The sequence below is a fragment of the Oryctolagus cuniculus genome, chromosome 11 (genome assembly GCF_051225735.1).
Source record: "Oryctolagus cuniculus isolate XC-2025 breed Fujian yellow rabbit chromosome 11, ASM5122573v1, whole genome shotgun sequence".
NCBI classification, from domain to species: Eukaryota; Metazoa; Chordata; class Mammalia; order Lagomorpha; family Leporidae; genus Oryctolagus; species Oryctolagus cuniculus.
The window spans coordinates 53,593,864-53,609,497 of NC_142877.1; the positions used below are offsets into that span (position 1 = coordinate 53,593,864).

At 43.1% G+C, this 15,634-nt stretch overlaps 1 non-coding gene across 1 annotated transcript; it reads right to left on the reverse strand.

Annotated features, from left to right (window-relative positions):
* Positions 1 to 3,611: 3,611 nt before the first annotated feature.
* LOC149123465 (small nucleolar RNA SNORD43) lies at positions 3,612 to 3,666 on the reverse strand. The gene has a single exon (XR_016217185.1). It is a non-coding gene; the product is annotated as a small nucleolar RNA SNORD43 (small nucleolar RNA).
* Positions 3,667 to 15,634: the final 11,968 nt, after the last annotated feature.

Consider the following 15,634-nt stretch of genomic DNA (forward strand, 5'->3'; position numbering starts at 1 on the left):
TGTAACTCTGCCTTTCAAATAATTAAATAAATCTTTAAAATTGTTTTCTAAGCAATTTGACCTTTCCTCATAAAGGTGCCTTTGCCACTTTTATGGTACCATTTTAAAAAAGATGTATTTATTTGAATGGCAGAGTGATAGAGAGGAAGAAATAGAGAGAGATCTTCTGTCTGCTGATTCATTCCTACAAATGGCCACAATAGCTGGGGCTGGACCAGGCGGAAGCTAGCAGCCAGGTGCTCTATCTAGTCTCCCATGTGACTGACAGAACCCCAAGTGGTACTTTCACAGGTAAATTAACGGGAAGCTGGCTTGTAGTGAAGGAGGTTATGCGCAAACTGGCACTTTGATGTGGGATGCTAGCACCCCAAGCTATGGCTTAACCTGCTATGCCACAATGCCTACCTCTAAGTTAATATTTTTTTAAAAATTTTTATACATTTAATTAATTTAATCTTATAAGTTCATTTGGGAAGAGTTAACACGTTTATTAAGGTAAGTTGTCAAAAAAAAAAAGTAAGTTGTCATCTAAGAATATAGTGTAACATTTAACTTTTTTTTAGATTTTCTCATATGTCCTTTACAGAACTTAAACATTTTTCAGGATAAAATATTGTGCCATTTTTTAATTCACTTTCAGAGATTTTATAGTTTTTAGTGATACTGTGAATGGTAGGATGCCAATTTTGCTTTGTTATTACTAATAATATCTAATATATCTATTATTACTAATATTACAAATAATATCTATTTTTCTGATTTTTAAAAATAAACATTTAACTTTATTAGGTATATTCTGCAATTCTTCACATGACCATGTGTTTTTTTCTCCTTGAATCCATAGGTATGATTCCTATATTGATAGTTTTTCTTTTTTTATCTCTCTCTCTTTTTTTTTTTTTTTTTTTTGACAGGCAGAGTGGACAGTGAGAGAGAGAGACAGAGAGAAAGGTCTTCCTTTGCCGTTGGTTCACCCTCCAATGGCCGCCGCGGCCGGCATGCTGCCGCCGGCGCACCGTGCTGATCCGATGGCAGGAGCCAGGTGCTTCTCCTGGTCTCCCGTGGGGTGCAGGGCCCAAGTACTTGGGCCATCCTCCACTGCACTCTCTGGCCACAGCAGAGAGCTGGCCTGGAAGAGGGGCAACCGGGACAGAATCTGGTGCCCCGACCAGGACTAGAACCCTGTGTGCCGGCGCCGCAAGGCAGAGGATTAGCCTAGTGAGCCGCGGCGCTGGCTACTTATCTCTTATTTTTTTAAAATCCACTAATTATAAATATTATGGGCTACACTGTGACATTTCAATACATGTGTACTGATCAAAACAAGGTAATCAATATTTCCCTTTCTTTGCCATTGGTTTTGATTAAAAGCTTGGAACTCCTTTCTCCTATTTGTTCATACGCTATCTACTAGGTTACCGTGAACTACGTGGTCTCCTCACTTTGTTGTGTAAGGGTAGTTTACTCCTTCGATTTCACTTTTTTTTTTTTCAAATATTTATTATTTATTTAGAAGGAAGAGTTACAGATACACACACCCACACACCATCATCTGGTTCACTCCCCCAGACGGCTGCAACAGCTAAGGCTGGTCCACACTGAAGCCAGGACCCTGAAAAATCCAAGAACTTGGGCCATTCGCTGCTGCTTTTCCAGGCACATTAGCAGGGAGCTGGATCAGAAATGGAGCAGCTGGGACTCAAACTGGCACTCATATGGAACTCCAGCATTGCAGACAGGCAGCAGCTTCACTTGCTGCACAATGAGGCTGGCCCCTCTCACTGATTTAGTGCCTCTTATCCACATTCCTCCATCCTCCCCACTCTGCCCAGCCTCTACCAATCACCATTGTGAGTTCAGATTGGATTTGCTTTAGCTTTCACCTATGAGGGAGAACATGCAGTATTTGTCTTTCTGTGTGTGACTTGTTTTACTTAACATGATATCTTCTAATTCCATTCATGTTGCTGCCAATGACAGGGTTTCATTCTTTTATTTTTGTTAAATAATATTCCATTGTGTATATAGTTCACATTTTTTAAAAAAATCCATTCATTTGATGATGGATACCTTGTTTGATTCTGTGTCTTAACTATAGCAAACTGTGCTGCAATAAACGTTGTGTAGCAGATGTCTTTTTGATAAGATCATTTCATGTCTTTTGGATATATACCAAGAAATATTGCTATGGCAGTTAGACAGTGAGAGAGAGAGACACACACACAGAGAGAGTTATAGACAGTGAGAGAGAGAGAGCGAGAGACAGAGAGAAAGGTCTTCCTTTTTTCTGTTGGTTCACCCCCCAGTGCCCGCTAAGGCCGGTGTGCTGCGCCAATCTGAAGCCAGGAGCCAGGTGCAGAGCCCAAGCACTAGGGCCATCCTCCACTGCCTTCCCAGGTCACAGCAGAGAGCTGGACTGGAAGAGGAGCAACCGGGACAGAATCCGGCGCCCCAACTGGGACTAGAACCCGGGGTGCTGGCACTGCAGGCGGAGGATTAGCCTAGTGAGCCGCAGCGCTGGCCAGTTCTTTTTAATTTTATATATATAAAAGTTTTTGTATTTACTTCAAATCTGACTTACAGAGAGAGAGAGAGAGAGAGAGAGAGATCCTACATCTGCCAGTTCACACCCCAAATGACTGCAACTGCCAGAGATGGGCCTATCTGAAGCCAGGAGCCAGGAGCTTCTTCTGGGTCTCCCACATGGGTGTAGGAGTATGGCAGTTCTATTTCTAGTTTTTAAAGAAATCTCCATACTGTTTTCCATAGTGGCTATACTAATTTACATTCCCACCAATAGTGTATATGATAGTTTTTTTCTGTTAAGCCATTCTTGTATTTTTAGAAGAAAATGTTGATTATTGTATTCAATTGGCTGATATTCATTTACATCCTTTTTTTTTTATATAAAGATTTATTTTTATTTGAAAGGCAGAGTTACAGAGAGGCAGAGACAGAGAGAGAGGTCTTCCATCTGGTAGTTCACTCCCCAGATGGCTGCAATGGCCGTAACTGTGCTGATCCGAAGCCAGGAGCATCTTCTGGGTCTCCCACACGGGTGCAGGGGCCCAAGGACTTGGACCATCTTCTTCTGCTTTCTCAGGCCACAACAGAGAGCTGGATCAGAAGTGGAGCAGCCGAGACTCAAACCTGCACCCATACGGGATGCCGGCACTGCAGGCTGGGGCTTTAACCTGCTGCGCCACAGTTTCAGCCCCGATGGGTTTTGTTTTAATCCATTCAGCCAGCGTGTGTCTTTTAACTAGAGAGTTAAGGCAATTTACAGTTCAAGGTGACTATTGATAGATAATGACTTTGCCTTGGCATTTTCCATAAATATTCCCATTTTTTACTTTGGATTTCCATTGTACTTTTATGGGGAGATCTCCTTCCTTTGCCTTCTTCCATAGTAATGATCATGTTTTTGTATTTCTGTGTGCAGCACATCCTTAAGCACCTTCTACAGGGCTGGATGGGTGGTGACAAATTCTTTCAGTTTCTGTTTGTCATGGAAGATCTTTATTTCACCTTCATTCATAAATGAGAGCTTTGTAAGGTATAGTATTTTGTGTTGATAGGTTTTTCTCTCTCTCTCTTTTTAATATTTAGCCCAATCAGAACATGACAGAGCACAGTCTCTGCCCGTCAGTGAGTTCATCATCTGTAGTTTTTTTCTCTTAAGACTTAGAATGTATCTTGCCATTCCCTCCTACCATATAGGGTTTTTTATGAGAAGTCCACTGTGAGTCTAATTGGAGATTGTCTGAAAGTAATCTGGCATTTCTCTCATGCACATTTTAGAGTCTTTTCTTTATGTTTTATTGTGGAGAGTGTGATTACAATGTTTTGTGGTGAAGATCTTTTCTGGTCATGTCTATTAGGAGTTCTATGTGCTTCCTGTGCTTGGATGTCCCTATCTTTCTCCAAATTGGGGAAATTTTCTGTTATTCTTTCACTAAAAAGGCCTTCTAATCCTTTCTCTCTACCCATGCCTTCAGGAACTCCTAGAACATGTATGTTGAGTTGTTTGATAGTATCTTATAGATTCCCAACATGGTTTTTTGTTTTCTAATTTCTTCCTCTTGTTTATTGTCTGATTATATAATTTTCTTTTTCTTTTTTCTTTCTTTCTTTTTTTTTTTTTTTTTTGACAGGCAGAGTTAGACAGTGAGAGAGATATACAGTGAGAGAGACAGAGAGAAAGGTCTTCCTTCCATTGGTTCACCTCCCAAATGGCCACTACGGCCGGCCGGTGTGCTGTGCCGATCCAAAGCCAGGAGCCAGGTGCTTCCTCCTGGTCTCCTATGCGGGTGCAGGGCCCAAGCACTTGGGCCATCCTCCACTGCCTTCCCGGGCCACAGCAGAGAGCTAGACTGGAAGAGGAGCCCCAACCGGGACAGAATCTGGTGTGCTAGTGCTGTAGGCAGAGGGTTAGCCAAGTGAGCCTCTGCACTGGCTCTGATTATATAATTTTCTTCGCTTTGTCTTCTAGTCAGATATTCTGTCTTCTGCTTTATTGTTTAGGCGTTCCCTGCAATTTTTATTTGTTCTATTAAATTCTTCATTTCCAAGATTTCATTTTGCTTTCTCTTTAAGATCTCAATTTCATGTCATGTATGGATTTCATTAGTTCATGCATTTACTTTTGAGTACTTCTAAGTAGTCCTACAATCAATTTTTTAAAATTTGTTTGAGAGGTAGAGTTACAGACAGTGAGAGGGAGAGACAGAGAGACAGGTCTTCTGTCTACTGGTTCATTCCCCAAATGGCCGCAATGGTTGGAGCTGCACTGATCTGAAGCCAGGAGCCAGGAGTTTCTTCCAGGTCTCCCATGAGGGTGCAGGGAGCCAAGGCCTTGGGCCATCTTCTACTGATTTCCCAGGCCATAGCAGAGAGCTGGATGGGAAGAGGAGCAGCCGGGACTAGAACAAGCGCCCACATGGGATGCTGATGCTGCAGGTGGTGCCATGGTGCCAGCCCCTACAATCAATTTTTTGAATTCCATTTCTGGCATTTCTTCAATTTCATTATCTTCACATTCTAGAATGAAATGTTGTGTTCTTTTGGGGGCATCATGTTTTCTTCCTTAGTCTTATTTCTTGAATTGGTGTGTTTGTTACTCGTTCTTTGTGGAGATTTTTGTTAGTTTCTTCTTTGTTTTTTCTCTATGGCAGCTTTTATCTTTGTACTATGCCTTTGTAGATTAGTGGAGTGTCTGCTTTCATTGAATACCTAGAGGCCTGTGGTGGGTGTGGCCAGGGAGCTCTGTTCCGTTCTCCAGGGTGAAGGGCGTGTCTAAGGTGACACGAAGGGTTATCGTGGTAAGTCTCCCTTTTTTTTTTTTTTTCAAATCTGAGGGAAGGTTTATTCTTCTCAGCTGAGCTCCTCTCCTCAAGGGAGACTAGACTAGTGCCTGAGCGCTGGCCCCAGTGGGTAAAATATTCATTCACTGTGCCCCAAGGACCACACAAAGGATCTGTGCAGTTCTCAGTGTAAGCTCAGATTCCCCAGCAGTGTCCCTCACCAGGTAACTAGGGAGCCCTGTGAGTGTGGAGCCTCCCACAGTGACTGTCAGTCCCAGGCACACTGTGAGCCCTCCCACACAGCCTCATTGTTTTCACAGTCCTGGCACACAAGCCTCCCACAGTCAGGAGCACCGAGCCCCCTGTCAGATCTCCCTACTGGACTCAGGACTGTCCACTCGGCTGGCTGCTGGGCAAGGACATGAGCTGGCACAGCTGTTACATATGTCCAAAATGGCACCTGCTCTCTATCAGCTTGTTACAGGATGCTGTTGCAGGGTGATCCGAGAGAAAGAAATATGCTCCTCCTTTTTTTTTTCTCCTCTAGATTGTCAAGTACACTATCCCCCACAAGGCTCCAAGCTGGATTCCCTCTAGACTCTTCCTACAGCTTCATCGCCAGCTGCTTGGGCTGCTGCAGTCTGGTCTCACCTCACTGTCCAACGCTGGTGTGGAAGCTCTCGGCTGCTGGGGTCCTGAGTTGTGGGCATCCATGCCCTCCATGTAGGTCCACTGTGTCCCTCTAATTTTTGTAGAGTTTCCTCTGCTGTTTTCTCCCTAACTCTTCCCTGAGCCTGCACTCTCTCTATTTGTTAAAATCATCTCCTAAACTAGAGCGGTAAGCTCCCTCCCTACTCTGCCATCTTGAGTTCTCTCAAGACCTTTGTATTTTAATTAGAATGGTTTCTAACTAACATGATTAACATTGTGGTAGAGGCTTCCCGAGGAGGCCCGAGGTCCGAAGAAGACAAAAGGAGGAACCTGTCCTGGGAATGAAATGTGGTTGTTATCTGCTTGCCTGTGAGTTACTATCTGCTTGGCTTCCTGCTTGTTAGTGTAGAGGGATGGTGTTAACCTATGGGAGAGCGCATACAGCTCAGTATGTGTGTGGAAAAAAAAAAACAAACCCATCATCAGTAACTATGTATGCTTGTGCAGTATTGTATCAATTTCTGTGGCTCCCATGTAACATTAGAATATCCATTCAAATGCAGGCATGTAGCCACATAAGGGAGACAAAGAAGCTAAAATCATATATAAGAAAATAGCCCTCTCTGTTCCGGCTTAGGCTTTTGGGTAAAAATCCACCTAGGCCTTATGCTGTTATAAATAATAATAAAAGACTACTTCCTATTAAAGACCTCAATGTCTTGTTTCTGTACATAAATCTGGCTCCAATGCAAAGGCAAAGAAGAGACAAAGCAATGTATGTATATCCATGAAACAGAACAAAATGAGACACAGTGAATTTACTATAAGCATGCTTGTATTTAATTTTGTAGTTACTTGGGGGTCTTCTTACACCTGGAAATGAAACAAAAAAATTACTACAAATAGTTCTTAAATACATTTGTGGGAATGTAGGTAAGTCATATTGGAAAATAAGAGTGCCTCCAGAACTCACAAAGGTCAGCTTAGTGAAGTCATGTAGTCCATATTTATGAAAGTCAGGTGAGGGAGGCGGAATATCTCCCAGGACAAAATCAAGAAGAGAAGGGCTTGGGAGTAGCTGATTACTAATTAGACAGTATTTTTTAAAAAATTTATTTGAAACAGAGAGACATAGATTTTCTGTCCCCTGGTTCATTCCCCAGATGCCAGCAACAGCTGGGACTGCAGCAGGCCAAAGCCAGGAGCCTGAAACTCAATCCAGGTCTTCCAACAGGTGGCGTTGGGACTCAAGAACTTGTGCAATCACCTGCTGCCTCAGGGTGTGCATTAGCAGGAAGCTAGATTGGAAGTGGAGGTGGGACTCAAACCCAGGCTCTCTAGTATGGGATACATATGTCTCAAGAGGCACCTTAACCACTGTGCCCAATGCCTCCTTCATTAGAGGCATTCATTACTTTTATTTATTTATTTTTAAATATTTATTCATTTAGAGGCAGCGTTATAGACAGAGAGAGGGAGAGACAGAGAGAGAGGTCTTCCATTCACTGGTTCACTTCCCAAATGGCTGCAATGGCCAGAGCTGAGCTGATCTGAAGCCAGGAACCAGAAGCTTTCTCTGGATCTCCCAGTGGCCCAAGCACTTGAGCTATCTTCTACTGCTTTCCCAGGCCATCAGCAAGAAGCTGGCTCAAGGCTGGCGCCGCGGCTCACTAGGCTAATCCTCCGCCTTGCGGCGCTGGCACACCAGGTTCTAGTCCTGGTCGGGGTGCCGGATTCTGTCCCGGTTGCCCCTCTTCCAGGCCAGCTCTCTGCTGTGGCCAGGGAGTGCAGTGGAGGATGGCCCAAGTACTTGGGCCCTGCACCCCATGGGAGACCAGGAGAAGCACCTGGCTCCTGCCATTGGATCAGCACGGTGTGCCGGCCGCAGCATGCCGGCCGCGGCGGCCATTGGAGGGTGAACCAACGGCAAAGGAAGACCTTTCTCTCTGTCTCTCTCTCTCACTGTCCACTGCCTGTCAATAAATAAATAAATAAATAAATAAAAAAAAGAAGCTGGCTCAAAAGTGGGACAACTGGGACTTGAACTGGCACCCATATGAGATGCCAGCAGCACAGGTAGAGGCTTAGCCTACTCTGTCACAGAGCTGGCCAAGACAGTTTTCTTATATTTAAAGTTAAAACATGGCTTATGATGTGCTGATGTCATGTGGCTATAAAAAAATGATATGGGTATCACACTGTATTGTCATAGCTGTATTAATATATCATTGTAAATCCATATATAGTTTTATTTATAGTGTGCATTTTCCATAAAATTTTTGAAGATCCCTTATATACATGGATTTCAAAAGGTTTTTGTACCAAAATAAACTTACCTTTTAGAAAAAAAAAACATGGCTTAAATATGGACACTGGTTGTTATTTCTGGGGTACACTTGCTTGCATTTCCAATATTCTACAGTGAACATGCATTATTTTTGTAATTAGAACAAACAAAAATATTCTTTTAATGGGGTTTTCGTAGAGCAGTAATCATATAAATATGGCAATTAGTGCAAGGATAACTGAGCAGTGTTGTGAATAGCATTGACAGTTGTATGAGAATTGTTCAGTAAATTAGGAAACACTTGTGTAACTGAATATCAATTAACCAAGGAACTGACAATGTAAATCTCTATTTATCAACATAGAAAAATTACAAAGATGCACTCTTTTTTAAAAAACGTGTTTTTTAAAGATTTATTATTTATTTGAAAGTCAGAGTTACACAGAGAGATGAGAGGCAGAGAGAGAGAGAGACAGAGAGAGAGGGAGAGAAGTCTTTCATCCACTGGTTCACTCCCCAGATGGCCGCAGCGGCCGGAGCTGTGCTGATCCGAAGCCAAGAGCCAGGAGCTTACTCCGGATCTCCCACGTGGGTGCAGGGGCCCAAGGACTTGGGCCATCTTCTATTGCTTTCCCAGGTCACAGCAGAGAGCGGAATTGGAAGTGGAGCAGCCAGGTCTCAAACCAGTGCCCTTAAGGGATGATGGCACTTCAGTCCAGGGCATTAACCCATTGTGCCCCAGCACCAGCCCCAAAGATGCACTCTTAAGTTAAACAAAAGGAATTTTATAGGGCCGGCTCTTTGGCTCAGGAGGTTAAAGCTTCAGCCTGCATCAATGGCATCCCATCAGGGTGTGTCTGTTTGAGTCCCGGCTGCTCCACTTTTGACCCAGTTCCCTGCTAATGTGTCTGGGAAAGCAGTAGAAGATGGCCAACTCTTTGGGGCCGGCACCCATGTGGGAGATTCAGAAGAAGCTCTTGGCTCCTGGCTTAGGATTAGCCCAGCTACAGCTGTTGTAGCCATTTGGCGAGAGAACCTGTGGTGGCCCCAATAAATAAATATTTAAAAAAGGAAGTTTAAAAACTTACCAAATATAAGCTTATTTTTGCAATGAAATAGGTACACAGATATTTAAAAAAATAAATACATATATATTGCCTTAGATTTGATAGGGAAGTGAGGTCACAGTCGCTGCCCCTTAAATCAGAGACAGATAGGTAAAGAGAATCACCACATAATAAAGCAGAAACATAAGTGAGAATGTGGGAATGTGTCCTGAGAAATCTAAAGCGTCATTGTTGAATTGCTGGAGGCCCAATGTGGACACTTGGAGAGAGAAAATTCCAGGAGGACCCTGTCTTGTGGAGGGACCACTCTTGTGAGATTTACATGCAGGGGCTCATTTCACAGAAGATGTGGGAAAAAGATCCTTTGTGCCCTGGCAGAGGGAGGGGAAAAGTAACCATTTTGAAGTGTGCCACTGCGTTCTAACAAGGCCTGCCTTCAAGAGCCTGTGGTTTTACTAGTATGTAACCTACCAGGGGGAGGGAAATATCTAATTCTGGCTCCTTGTAGCCATACTGTTCCTAAGTGGAGAAAAAACAACTTAGATGTACTGGTGAAGTTCACAGTCCACAGACACAAGCTCACCAAAAGACCAAGACCTAGTTGTAGGACTGTAGAACATTTGCCCTCCCCACACAACACTATACCCCTGAAGGTCTATTTATACTAGACTTCTTCTCACCTGGTACATTATATGTGGACTGGACAAAAAATTACAAGGTATGCCAAAAGCTAAAAATAAAAGCACTGTTTAAGACACACAGCAAGCAACAGAACAGGTCAGATATGATAGGGAAGTTGGAATTTGCAGAGCAGCAATATAAAACAACTATAATTCATATGCTAAGGGGATCTAATGGAAAAATGTAAACAAATGCAAGAACAGGTGGATAGGGGATAGCATTGTGGCACAGAGGTTAAACCTCTGCCTGAAACTTATTTTAAATATAAAGACATTTAATTTAAAATATGGAGAAAGATATAGCATGATAACACTAATCAAAAGAAAGCAGGAGTAGCTATTTTTTAAAGCAGATGTCAAAGCAAAGGAAGTTATTGGGGTAGGCAGGGTATAATGATAAAGAGGCTAGCTAATTCTCTATGAAGACACGACCATCCCTAGTGTTTCTGTATCTAACAACAGAGCATCAAAATACTTGAGGCAAAAACTGATAGAATTACAAGGATAAATAGATGAATCTACTTTTATAGTTACAGACATTAACATTCATATCAGAAATGTACAGGGGCTAGCGCTGTGGCATAGCAGGTAAAGCCACCGCCTGCAGTGCCAGCATGCATATGGGCACTGGTTTGAGTCACTTCTGATCCAGCTCTCTGCTGTGGCCTGGGAAAGCAGTGGAAGATGGCCCAAGTCCTTGGGCCCTTGCACCCATGTGGGAGACCTGGATGAAGTTCCTGGCTCCTCGCTTCAGCTCAGCTCAGCTCAGCTCAGCTCTGGCCATTGCAGTTATTTGGGGGAGTAAACCAGCAGACAGAAGACTTTCTCTCTCTCTCTCTCTCTCTCTCTCTACCTCTCTACCTCTCTACCTCTCTCTCTCTGTAACTCTGTCTTTCAAATAAATAGAAGAAATCTTTTTAAAAAAAGAGAGTTGGAAAAATCCTCAAATATTTGGAGATTAAACAACACAATTCTTTATATATAACATACATATAACATGGGTTAAATCTCAAGAGGAATTTAGAAATTCTTTGGACTAAGTAAGATGAGAGTATGGTATCAAAATTCATGGGATGGGGCTGGCACTGTGGTGTAGTGGGTAAAGCCACCGTCTGCAGTGCTGGCATCCCATCTGGGCGCCAGTTCAAGTCCCAGCTTCTCCACTTCCAATCCAGTTCTCTGCTATGGCCTGGGAAAGCAGTGGAAGATGGCCCAAGTCCTTGGGGCCCTGCACCCACATGAGAGACCCAGAAGAAGCTCCTGGCTCCTGGCTTCTGATCATCCCAGCTCTAGCCATTGCAGCTAACTAGGGAGTGAACCATCGGATGCAAGACCTCTCTCTCTCTCTGTCTCTCCTTCTCTCTCTGTGTAACTCTGACTTTCAGATAAATAAATAAATAAATAAATCTTAAAAAAATTCATGGAACATAATGAAAGCAGAGCATAGAAGGAAATTTATAGCATTGAATGCATATATTAAAAAAAATCTAAAACTAATCATTTAGGTTACCACCTTAGGAAACTAGTGAAAGAAGGGCAAATTAAATCCCAAGTAAAGAGAAGAAAATAAATTTGTATTATTTTATTATATATAATATAATGTATTAATATTTTATTCTTATTTTGTTATCAGACTAGAAACTAATGAAATAAAAAATAGGAAAGCAATAGAGAAAGTTAACAAATTTAACTGGGTATCATATTTTATCTGGTAATTTTAATCATTTTTTATGTTGTCTAGAGTTATACATAAAGTACAAAGCACCTCATTATGGGACACATGCTTCTTCTTTTTTTTTTAAAGATTTATTTTATTTATTTGAATGACACAGTTATAGAGAGAGGCAGAGAGAGAGGTCTTCTATCAGCTGGTTCACTCCCCAATTGGCCACAACAGCTGGAGCTGCACTGATCTAAAGTCAGGAGCCAGGAGCTTCTTCCAAGTCTCCCATGCAGGTGCAGGGGCCCAAGGACTTGGGCCATCTTCTACTGCTTTCCCAGGCCATAGCAGAGAGCTGGATTGGAAGTGGAGCAGCCGGTACTCGAACTGGCACCCATTTGTGATGTCAGCACTATAGGCTGCAGCTTTACCTGCTATGCCACAGCACTGGCCCTGTGCCCTCAGTATTTTACTATTTCCCCCTCTCAATTTTTTTTAAACCATATTGCAACAATTAGGGTAAGGAGTACGTTTTTATTTTTAAAAAGATTTTGTTTATTTATTTGGAAGGCAGAGTTACAGAGAGAGAGAGAGAGAGAGAGAAAGAGAGAGAGGTTGGTCTTCATCTGCTAGTTCACTCTGCAATGGCCACAATGGCCAGAGCTGGGCTCATCCAAAGCCAGGAGCCAGGAGCTTCTTCTGGGTCTCTCATGTGGGTGCAGGAGCTCAAGCACTTGGGCTATCTTCTACTGCTTTCCCAGGCCATTAGTGGAGAGCTGGATCCAAAGAGGAGTAGCCAGGAGTTGAACTGGTGCCGATATGGGATGCTGGTGCTGCAGGTGGAGGCTTAGCCTTACACACCATAGTGCCAGCCTTCTAAATGCCTGTTTTTGTGCCAGTACCAGGCTGTTTTGATTATAACAATCCATTATTATGTCTTTAAATCTGGTATTGTGGTGCCTCTGTGTTTGTTTCTATTGTATAAGTTTGCTTTGGCTATTTGAGGTCTTTTGTGTTTCCAAAAGAACTTTAGGATTTTTTTCCTAGACTTTCTAGGAAAAAATCAGACTTTCTCTCTGTCTCTCCATCTCTCTGTCTGTAACTCTACCTCTCAAATAGATAAATAAATAAAATCTTGAAGACAACAGACATATAGACCAATGGAGCAGAATAGAAACTCCAGTAATTAACTCATACATCTATAACCAACTAATCTTTGACAACCAAACTAAAATCATTCCCTGGATTGTTCCCAAAAGTGATGTTGGGAGAATTGGATTTCCATATGCAGAAGGTTGAAACAAAACCTCTACTTTATACTGTATACAAAAATCAACTCACAATGGGTCAGAGATCTAAACTTAAGACCTAAAACCATCAAATTACTAGAGGAAGACATAGGGGAGACACTGCAAGACATAGGCATAAGCAAAGACTTCTTGGATAAGACCCTAGAATCATAGACAAAAAAAAAAGCAAAAATAGACATAGGGAATTACATCAAGATAAGAAGCATCTGCAGCAAAGGAAACAACCAAATGAAGAGGCAACTGACAGAATGGGAGAAAAATATGTGTAAACTATACATCCAAATAAAATATTAACTTGCAGGTTATATGAGGAGCTTGGGAAACTCAATAGCAACAAAAACAAATAACTCAGTCTTTAGTCACTCTTATTGCAAAGGTTGGGTCCAGCATGATCTGTCATCTAAATTAGGTCTTGCTTTTGTTGTTTAGGATTAGCACATAGCAAGTGTTCATCAGATTACACAAACCACTCGTAGGCATATGTGGTACTTTTTTTTTTTTACATTTATTTATTTGTTTGAAAGGCAGAGTTAGAGAGAGAGAGAGAGAGGAAGGGAGAGATATCTTCCAATTTGCTCATTCAGCCCCCAAATGACTGCAGTGGCAGGGGCTGGGCCAGGAGCTTTTTTTTTTTTTTTTTTTTTTTTTTTTTTGACAGGCAGAGTGGACAGTGAGAGAGAGAGACAGAGAGAAAGGTCTTCCTTTGCCGTTAGTTCACCCTCCAATGGCCGCCGCGGCCGGCGCGCTGCGGCCGGTGCACCGCGCTGATCCGAAGGCAGGAGCCAGGTGCTTCTCCTGGTCTCCGGTGGGGTGCAGGGCCCAAGCACTTGGGCCATCCTCCACTACACTCCCTGGCCACAGCAGAGAGCTGGCCTGGAAGAGGGGCAACTGGGACAGAATCTGGTACCCCAACCGGGACTAGAACCCGGTGTGCTGGCACCACAAGGCGGAGGATTAGCCTAGTGAGCCGTGGCGCTGGCCAGGAGCTTTGAATTCCACCCAGGTCTCCCATAAGGGTGGCAGGAGTCCAAGTCCTTGGGTCATCTTTCACTGCTTTTCCAGGCACACTAGCGGGGAGCTGGATTGGAAGTGGAGCACCAGGGACTCGAACTGGCACCCATTTGGGGAGTGAACCAGTGGATGGAAGACCTCTCTCTCTCTCTCTCTTTCCCCCTCTGCCTCTGTGTAACTTTGCTTTTTTAAATAAATAAAATAAATATATTAAAAAATGGAATGGCTAATAGCATGAGAATAAGAAACGTAGGGTTAGCCAGTGCCACAGCTCATTTGGCTAATTCTCCACCTGTGGTGCCGGCTCACCGGGTTCTAGTCACAGTTGGGGTGCCAGATTCTGTCCTGGTTGCTCCTCTTCCAGTCCAGCTCTCTGCTGTACCCTGGAAGGCAGTGGAGGATGGCCCAAGTGCTTGGGCCTTGTACCCGTGTGGGAGACCAGGAGGAAGCACCTGGCTCCTGGCTTTGGAATGGGGCAGCGCTGGCCATAGTGGCCATTTGGGGGTGAACCAACGGGAGGCAGACCTTTCTCTCTGTCTCTCTCTCTCTCACGGTCTAACTCTGCCTGTAAAAAAAAAAAAAGAAAGAAACGTAGGGTCAGAGAGTTGTTTCTGGTTGTACACAAGCAGCATAACTGTCCAGGTTGTGTGTCAGATGTGTCTTTACAGTGGAAGTGAATACAAATTGTGATTTTACATCACAACCATTGATAGCACACAAGTAGCTTCTGCCCTTATTCTGGATTTATTTATTTATTTTAAAGATTTATATATTTATTCGAAAGTCAGAGTTACACAGAGAGAGGAGAGGCAGGGAGAGAGAGGGAGAGGTCTTCCATCCGCTGGTTCACTCCCCAATTGGCCTCAATGGCTGGAACTGCACTGATCTGAAGCCAGGAGCCAGGAGCTTTTTTCAGGTCTCGCACGTGGGTGCAGGGGCCCAAGGACTTGGACCATCTTCTACTACTTTCCCAGGCCACAGCAGAGAGTGGGATTGGAAGTGGAGCACCTGGATCTTAAACTGGCGACCTTATGGGATGCCGGTGCTTCAGGTCAGGGCGTTAACTCGCTGCGCCACAGCACCAGCCCCCCTTATTCTGTATTTACCAGACAACTTTCTAGTTTATAATTTGTATAAGTAGCTTTTTTTCAAAAGGTAAATGCTCTTAAAAAGCCAATTCAAACATCCGTAAATTACATTTGTCATTTAATTATTTTTAATTACACAACTCCCTAGCCAAGACCTCCCTTAGGGAAGTAAAGGATGATAACATAGCACAGTATGTGCCAGCTCTCTCTGTGGTTTTTAGCAGAGAGTTTAGTAGTGAAAGGCAATACAGTCACAGAAACATAGGGTGAATGACAGAGAGAACTGGCAGTTATAATGATTCTAAATGACCTTGACCTTAACCTAGTAGTTAGTGAAATTTTTCACATTAAATATTTAAACCATTTAGTTGAAGGCACATTTCACATTATATGTCTATAATGTGGTATAGAAATTTATTTGAAAGTCTTCTTTTGCCTCAGCTTCCTATCACGAAATGCTTGATCTGGGGGCTCACATTGTGTACAGCAGGTTAAACTGACTCTTGGGTTGCCTGCATCCCATATCAGAGTGCATTGTTCAAGTCTCAGATATTCTGTGCTTCTGATCCGACTTCCT